We start from the raw sequence: 8,940 nt of genomic DNA, 5'->3' as shown, positions 1-8,940 counted from the left end.
TTAACACTCTATTTTATCTTCTATCCTCACTTTCTTCATAACATAATTGAGAAATACATGTTTGAGGGATACAAATACGCATTTCATTAATATAAACCTGTGTATATTCTTTTCTTGGTTAGAAAAAAAAAGCCTTATCCTAGCCTTCAGGGTTTGGTTTTTTTTCTCTTTTTATTTCTTAAAGCTACTTTTATTTATTAATTTAGGTGTTTTTTGTTTTTGTTTTTGTTTTTTTTTTTTTTTTTGAGAGAGAGTGAGTGAGTGAGCAGGGGGTGGGGCAGAGAGACGGGGGGGAGAGAGAGAATCCCAAGCACCCTCTGCGCCCTGTGTGGAGCCTGATGTGGGGCTCAGTCCCACAACTGTGAGATCATGACCTGAGCTGAAATTGACTCAGATGCTTAGTTGACTAAGCCACCCAGATGCTCCTATTTCCTGAAGTATTTTAAATTTTTTTTTCAACGTTTATTTATTTTTGGGGGACAGAGAGAGACAGAGCATGAATGGGGGAGGGGCAGAGAGAGAGGGAGACACAGAGCCGGAAAAAGGCTCCAGGCTCTGAGCCATCAGCCCAGAGCCCGACACGGGGCTCGAACTCACGGACCGCGAGATCGTGACCTGGCTGAAGTCGGACGCTTAACCGACTGCGCCACCCAGGCGCCCCTCCTGAAGTATTTTAATATTTTAGAATAATTTTTACCTTTTAAACAAAATTATAAATAGACATGGTTTAAAAATTTCAGGTATTTCAAGAAGGCTTGTTATGAAAAATAGCAGAACTCACTGCCTCCCTATTTTCTCTTTCTAGACACAAACTTTATTAGGTAGTCCCATTGTATAGGTGAGAAAACAGGCTTGGAGAGGTTCATTAACTCATCCAAGTTCATGTGGGTAGGAAGTGATGTAACTATGGCGAGAACTCAAATTTGAGCCCGGGGCTTGAGCTCTGAGCTATATTGCTTCTCGGTTACAAAATGTATGGGACTCCATTGTTTCTTAACAGGGCTTTTCATGAGATGTCTCTCTCTCTGTCACACACACACACAAGCCATCAGGCAGAAAGGAAAGAAAAATACAAGGTTAGTGAGATCGAGCCTCCTATGACACTAGGTGGATCAAGTCTGTTGATTCCAGAAGTGCTGGGAGGAACCAGGTCCCTGGCTGTGGATGTTCCCGTCCCTCTCTGCTGGGGAGTCTGTTCTTTGCCCCCCTTTGCCCCATCCAATGCTCACTCCTTTCTTACTCCTTAGCGTTGCAAAGTTTGGGCAGGTTCTCAGCTGGCACCCAGTGCCGGTGGCAGCCGCTCAAACAGATACACCACGAAGGTATTTTCCAAGTTGCCTGAATGAAGTGTTTTTCTTAAGTTTATTTATTTATGTTGAGAGAGAGAGAGAGAGGGAGAGGGAGAGAGAGAAAGCGGGGGAGGGGAAGAGAGAGAGAGAGAAGGAGAGAGAGAATCCCAAGCAGGCTCCGTGCTGCCAGCACACCGCCTGACGTGGGGCTTGAACTCACGAACGACGACATCATGACCTGAGCCAAAATCCAGAGTTGGTCGCTTAAACGACTGAGCCACCCAGACGCCCCAAGTTGGCTGAATGAACTTTTTGGTCAGAGCAGGGAGTGTGTAGCGGGTAAAGAGAGAAGCTTTAAAAATAGGTGTCTAGTAGAAAAAAAATCTTCAGGGAAATGGGAGGAAGGAGCACCCCCGCCCCCCTTGAAACCACAGGGGACAGCTTGACACCATGTGCCCGGCCTCAGGGAGGAAGCTCAGGCACACTGAGCTGCCACCGTCCTTGCTTTTTGTCATCTGGGTCAGGGGCTTCGTTCCTTCCACCCGTCTGACCTCTTCCTTCCAGAGCTGCTCCGAAGGGAGGGTTGCTTTCCTGCTTCATACAGCTCAGCCTTTGGGGCAGGATCGCTTGTAAAAGAGAAAGAAACCTGTAGAGGGAAATTTGACTGTTGCCCGTGGAGACTGTAGATTTTTTTCACAAATATCAAAGATGAATTTATTTGCCCTTTTATTTCCCATGCATCAAGCCCCTTGCTACCCGATGTTGACCGGTGTGAGTCTGAGAGATTTGCTTTGTGGCTGTTGTCAGTCTTCCCCAAGAACCCCTCCAAGCTTCATTTCCACTGAAGTCACTAAGGGTGTGTGTCGTTACAGTAAAGGCTTGACAGGAACAAAGCTCTCCTTGGCACGCTCATACCCAATAAGGTATGTCCTGCTATGCCATCAGCCTCAATGGCTTTACCATGCATCTAAGTAGGTGGTTTTCCCTGATTTTTTAAAAGAACACGCGTTTTCCAACAAAAAAATTCTCTTAAGGTGTAACCCAGGAAGAGTTGCGACACTCTGTGGCTGGATGGGAATGGCTTCAGCAAGAAGAAGTGCAATATTGCATTTAGGTCTAAATATCTCTCCATCTTCCTTTTTCTCAACGTTTTTGTTTCTCTCCTCCTCCCCTTTCCCCACCATGGCTTCGCTGCTGGCATCACAAACCCAGCAGATCCCAGACAGCTGTGTGCACCTATGTAACATGCACGTACGTGGTGGAAATGTGCACTTGTTTGCCGTCTTCCCTTCTGCCGAAATTCTGCCAGACTTGCAGGGCCCTGGGGTTCTCCCAGGAGAGCAGGGATGGCTAGAAGTGAGCTTTACTCTGACATATGCAAATGTTCACCTGTGGTGCCTGGCAGGGTAGAGCTCAATGCTAGGTTCTTTAATATCCCTGGAGAATGCTGGTCTGGTCTTGGCCTTCTCTTCCCTCCCCTCCCCTCCCCTCCCCTCCCCTCCCTTCCCCTCCCCTCCCCTTCCCTCCCCTCCCTCTTTCTTTCTCCTTCCTTCCTTCCTTCCTTCTTTTCTTTTCTCTTCTTTTTAATTTTAATTTTTATTTATCTCTTTTATTTTATTTTTTATTTTTTAAAGTTTACATCCAAATTAGTTAGTATACAGCGCAACAATGATTTCATACAATGCAACAATGATTTTAGTGCCCCTTACCCATTTAGCCCATCCCCCCTCCCACACCCCCTCCAGCAACCCTCAGTTTGTTCTCCATATTTCTGAGTCTCTTCTGTTTTGTCCCCCTCCCTGTTTTTATATTATTTTTGTTTCCCTTCCCTTATGTTCATCTGTTTTGTCTCTTAAAGTCCTCATAGGAGTGAAGTCATATGATTTTTGTCTTTCTCTGACTGCTACAACACCTTGTCCCCGGGTTACCAGCTCTTTTTCTCCTTTGTGCCCTCATGGCTTCCATCCTCTCTGTCCACCACTTCCAGCGCTATCACTGGGTGATTTCCCCTTGCCAGCCCTGCCCTTCCACAAGCCCTGCGTTGGGCTCCAATAGCCCGGGATTTGAACCCCTGCCTCTGCATCTACCACGTGGCCTCATGCGGGCCATTGTCTTGGAACTTCCGTGTCCTTTCCACTTGTAGCGATGTGGCCTGTGGGTCTGAATTTGGCCCACAGCTACTGATGCCCTTTATTTGTCCTGCACAACCTATTATGGATATTTCAAATTAAAAAACATATTTTAAAAATATAGAGATATATAGGGCACCTGGGTGGCTCAGTCGGTTGGGTGTCTGACTTCGGCTCAGATCATGATCTCCTGTTTCGTGGGTTCGAGCCCCGCGTCGTGCTCTGTGCTGACAGCTCAGAGCCTGGAGCCTGCTTCGGATTCTGTGTTTACCTCTCTCTCTGCCCCTCCCCAGCTCACATTCTGTCTCTCTCTCTGTCTCTCTCAAAAATAAACATTAAAACAATTAAAAATATAGAAATAAATAAAATGTATGTATGTGCATATGTGTATATATACATGTACCTACGTGTGAAGGTATATATACATACACTCTGTCTATGTTTTGCTAGCTTCTCTGAAGAATCCCTGAATTGGGCTGCTCTAATCATATAGCATGCCAAGCTGAGCAGTGGCTCTCCCCTTTAGATGACATGCTTTGTCACCACCCCTGCCCCATGCCAATTTTGTAATCTGCGATAATTGACTCCCCTGAATTGCTCTGATGGCTCTTGGAGCCCAGCTGTTTCCTGACCCCCTTCTGCACTGCATGTTTGGGTCCCTAGTACAGGATGAAAGGGCTGGAGACAGGAGCCACATTATTGAGGGGGACTACATTTGCTACATGCCTTTATTGTCAGTGTGGTATTTTCCTGCCCAGGACCTTTGCTCGCACTCTACATTGAACCTGGACTGTCCTTCATCTGTCTTAACCAAAGAAAGCATTTCTTTCTTCAGGGCCCAGCGTATAGGGTGCACCTCGCACCCTTAAGCGTTTTCCTGCTCTCAGCACTCGGACTAAGCCCCTTCTTTGCTTGTGCTCATGCCTCTGTTGAGCACCGATCTTGGTTATTGACATGTCTGCCTTCCCCACCCTGCTTCTGCGTCTCCAAGGCAGGGGCCCCATGCAACTCACTGTCGATCCCATCCCCCTGCCTTGCTCTCTAGCCTTCTAGCTCTGAATGCACTGTCTAGACCCAAGCTAAGGGCCAGTGGATGTTTGTTGAACTGAAGTCCTCAGGCAAATTCAATTTTCTATTTTTATATTACTTGAAACTTACGCACGAAGACAAGTGTTTGTTCAAGGCTGCAGAGCTCTATGAAAGAAGTTTCTGGTTAAATCTTTCTCGCTCATTGCTTTCACAATGCCTGACACATCACAGGAGTCCAATAAACAGCAACTAAAGGAAAGAATGAGAGGTCTTTGTAGCAAAGACTGGAACCCAAGTCTCTTTATCTTCCCAGTGTAATATACATTAAACCAAATTGAATTCTGCATTGGACGTCAGTTGGCATTCTCAAGGAGGTCCGTGTTGTTCTCCCTCCACTTAATTAGGGCGCTGCCTAAGAAAAAGAAGAAATACCCAGAAAAAGGTTGTTCTCATCCCTCACCATAGGAACTTCTTGTAGGATTCGGATACTGTGGGTTTCTACATTTGGCCCATCCCACGCTGAGTGGGGTAAGCATGTGGGAAATCTCTAAGAATGAAAGAGAGAGATAATTATGTCTTTCCCAGGTAGTTTGATACATAACACCAGCTCTCCTTGCTTTGCTTCTTAGACCTGTGTTCAGAGAAATCTTCACATCCATCTTCTCTAATTCAACCTTGCTCTCCAAAAATGAGCACAGCTTTTATTCAAATGCTATTCAAAGAGGAGAGGTTCACATACTGGTTAGTGGCAGGTACCAGAAGACCATCTTGCCCTGACTCGCTGCATTTCTACCTTATAATTGGATGGCACATACATCTGAAAGAGTAACATTAAAGTTGAAGTCAAGTGTTAGGGAAAAAAGAGAATTTTCATTGTGAAAATTCCCTCAACATACTCCTCCTTTTTCCTAGTTGATTCTACATCATAGGTGATGGCTTCTCAAGTCCTGGAAGAACGTGGGACTTTTTATTTAGTGTGTACAGTATGGCAAGGTGGCCCCGTCCGGGGAAGAATTTTTGATATCGTTAGGATGTAGGTATTTGGAGTTAGTTCCACGAAGGTGTTTGCTTCCTGTTATGAGTTGAATTATACCGCCCACTCCTACGCCTGCAATTCATATAGCGATGTCCTGGTCCCCTTTACCTCAGAACATGACCGTATTTGGAATTAGGGTCGTTGCAGATGTAATTACTTAAGAGGAGGTCATGTTGGAGCAAGCTAGGCCTCCAATCCAGTAGGATCCGATCGTGTCCTTATAAAAAAGGGGAAGTTTGGAGAGACACACGCACACAGCGAGAACACCATGTAAACACAAAGAACACCGAATATGGCAGGCAAACCTCCCGAAGCTAGGCCAGAGACGTGGGACAGATTCTCCCTCAGAGCAACAGAAGGAATGAACCCTGCTGACACCTTGACCTTGGACCTCCAGCCTCCAGGGCTGTGAGACGATATGTTTCTGTTATCTAAACCACGCGGTGCGTAGTACTTTGCTTTGGCAGCCCGGGCAAACTCACCCTTCCCTTTTCACTTCGCTTGCAAAAAGAGCGGCTTGCAAAGTTGAGGTGCTTACCTGAAGTTCTGGTGGGAGGATTCTGAGGGAAAGAAAGTTCTAGCTTCTCTGTTTCTGGTGTCGGTTCTACCTCCTTTCCCAGCAGCAGGGCACAGTGGTTAAGGGTGAGGGCACTTGAGCTGGACTTGATTCTGGGACTTGACTCTAATACTTAACCTTCCTTGTGCTTTGATTTCCTGATATGGAGAAATAGACGACAGGAATACACCACCTCTGTGGGGGTGTTGTGTGGTTTAAATGAGATCAGTTACAAATCTTATAGGGTGTACTCTTTAATGTTCATTTTGGGAGAGCCCGCGAATGGGGGAGGGGCACAGAGAGAGGGAGAGAGAGAATTCCAAGCAGGCTCCGTGCTGTCTGAGCAGAGCCTGACGCGAGGCTCAACCTCATGAACCGTGATTTCATGACCTGAGCTGAACTCAAAAGCCAGACGCTTAACCGACTGAGCCCGCCAGGCGCCCCTACTTGTGTCTTTTCAATGGAATCTCTCCTCGTGTTTCTCTCCAGCCAGACTGTTTGATGCTGGGCCCTTCCTTTTAGCCCTGTTTGTGTATCTTCACATGACCCCCCTGAGCGGGTGACCTGGGAAAACGGGTGAGACAGTTTATCTAGGCAGTACCTGCATCAGTATGGCTGAGGACTGATTAGAAATGCAGATGCTTAGGCTCCACCCCAGACTTACCAAAGGGGAAACATTAGGGGCGGGACCCAGGAATCTGTTCTAGGTGATTCTGATACGTTTGAGCTTCAGAGCCCCTGATGTTGGATGACTTTCCTGTTGTCCCCACAGAAGCCCCTCGAGATGTGTCTTCCTTCTCCCCCTCATGCATGCCCTTTCCCCAGGCCATGGTAACACCTGCTCATAAAATAGGAAGTGGTGACACTATGCCCCTAGCCTTGACCTCGTTCTCTGAGTGAATGCTCTCCCCCTGAGTCTAAAAGGAGAATGGCTTTCTCTGGCAAGGACCGTGGGAGGAGCTTTCTTTTCGACTCTGGATGTGACTCTGTCCCCACTGCATTCAGGGGCCACATCTCTGTCCATGTGCTCACTGTCTGCTATAGGTCCTGTGCCAGGCGGACCTTCAGTAATGTTTACCATAGGAGGAGGGAGTGGCAAAATGCACGGGTTACTGACAGATTTCTTAGTGCAGCTCCTTCTATCGAGGGGAGTGAGGGCTGGCGTGACACATCATCTGTGTCCAGTTCATGTGGAACCAAACCACACTGGGCAGCCTGAGGCAGGAGGAGACTCGGGCTTACTGGGCTGGCCCTGCCACTGTGGCTCATGGACTGTCCCTGGTCCTCAGCGACCTCCCCGTCCTGGTGTGAGGCCACCTGGGCTTTGCCATGCCACCTTGGCTTGTGACACTGTGCCTCCTGATTTCTGTCACGTCCTTCCCTGGTCTGTTGTTAACCTACTCGAGGTCTTTTCCCCTGTCTGTACCCTAGTTCCGTCCTGACGTGGATGGCCACACTGTCACCTCAGGGAGTGCTGTGTGGTGGAGGGAGGCTTGGGACCACAGTGTGGGGTGTGTAGGCTCGTCTCTGCCGTGGTCTGCCTTCACCTCCTATGGTTCCCCGAAAAGCGAGCCATTCCCATACTCCATGTCCTCCTTCCTCTGTCCCATATCCATCCCTCACCTGCTCCCCTCTCCCTTCAATCTCTCCGGGAGTCAGACTCACGCCCCTGTCACAACCCCTCCCCTTGCCCCCACGACTGAGGGCTCCGCTGAGTCTCACCACGTTGGCAATACCCGCACTGATGCATTTGCATGCAGGTGGCCTCCCTCCTCCAGAGACACCGCCGCTCTGACTCTCCTGGGAGGATTTGCATGTTAATAGGAGGCTCTCAATTACCAAAAGCCGTCACATGTCAAAGTAATGAATAGTTTAGGGGAGAATACAATTCACTAGGCCAGCCAGTGGGCACGGTAGTTTGGGGGCAGGCCTACCAAAGCTACCTGCCTACCCGAGGCCCCTCCTCTGGGAGGACCGCCAGCCCTGAGCCCTGCCTTCCTGCCTGCTCACTCCCAATTCATCACTCTGTGTCTCAGGAGGAGCCTAGCACAGCCTGTTGATTTTTCAACATTTTTTGGTAACAGCCCTTCCGCCATCTTGGAACCTGTGGAGACCTGCTGCGAACAGGACTCCTGAAACGACAAATATGTCTAGAAGGCTGTGGTCCGAAGCCATTTTTGCTGGCTATAAGCGGGGTCTCTGGAACCAGAGGGAGCACACAGCTCTTCTTAAATTGAAGGTGTTTATGCTTGAGATGAAACTGAATTCTATCCAGGCAAGAGATGCGCTTATGTGTACAAAGCAAAGAGTAACACAGTGACTCCTGGTGGCAAACCGAATACAATTGGGGAGATCTGGGGAAAAGTAACTCGTGCTCATGGAAACAGTGGCATGGTTCGTGCCAAATTCCGAAGCAACTTTCCTGCTAAAGCCATTGGCCACAGAATCCGTTTGATGCTGTACCCTTTAAGGATTTAAGCGAACTGCAAATTAAGTAAATAAAAGTGTAGATTTGTTTTCTTGTGAAAAAAAAAAATATATAAAATAAAATAAATTTTTTTTTTGCAATCAGCTTTATTGAGACATAATTCGTAAACCACAAAATTTACTCTTTTTTTTTTTTTTTTTAAGGTTATGTGTTTTGTTTTAGCAAATCTCTGCAGCCAATGTGGGGCTTGAGTGCACCACCCGTAGATTAAGAATCGCACGCTTTTCCAGCTGAGGCAGCCAGGTCAGCCCAAAGTTTACTGTTTTACAATGTACAGTTCAATGTAGCTTTTTTTTTTTTTTTTTTGGTATGTTCATAGAGTGATACGACCATTACTACTACTTTCTGATTTTAGAACATTTTCATCACCGCCCCCAAAAACTTTACGCCCATTAGCAATCGCTCCCCGTTCC

The 8,940-nt window shown here is 47.4% G+C and overlaps 1 pseudogene; it reads left to right on the top strand.

The window, feature by feature from the left end:
• Nucleotides 1–7,817: 7,817 nt before the first annotated feature.
• On the top strand, nucleotides 7,818–8,554 carry LOC122479716 (annotated as a pseudogene).
• Nucleotides 8,555–8,940: the final 386 nt, after the last annotated feature.

The sequence above is a fragment of the Prionailurus bengalensis genome, chromosome C1, assembly GCF_016509475.1.
Source record: "Prionailurus bengalensis isolate Pbe53 chromosome C1, Fcat_Pben_1.1_paternal_pri, whole genome shotgun sequence".
NCBI classification, from domain to species: domain Eukaryota; kingdom Metazoa; phylum Chordata; class Mammalia; order Carnivora; family Felidae; genus Prionailurus; species Prionailurus bengalensis.
Note: the sequence above shows the minus strand (reverse complement) of the source record. Positions and strands in the feature narration are given on the sequence as shown.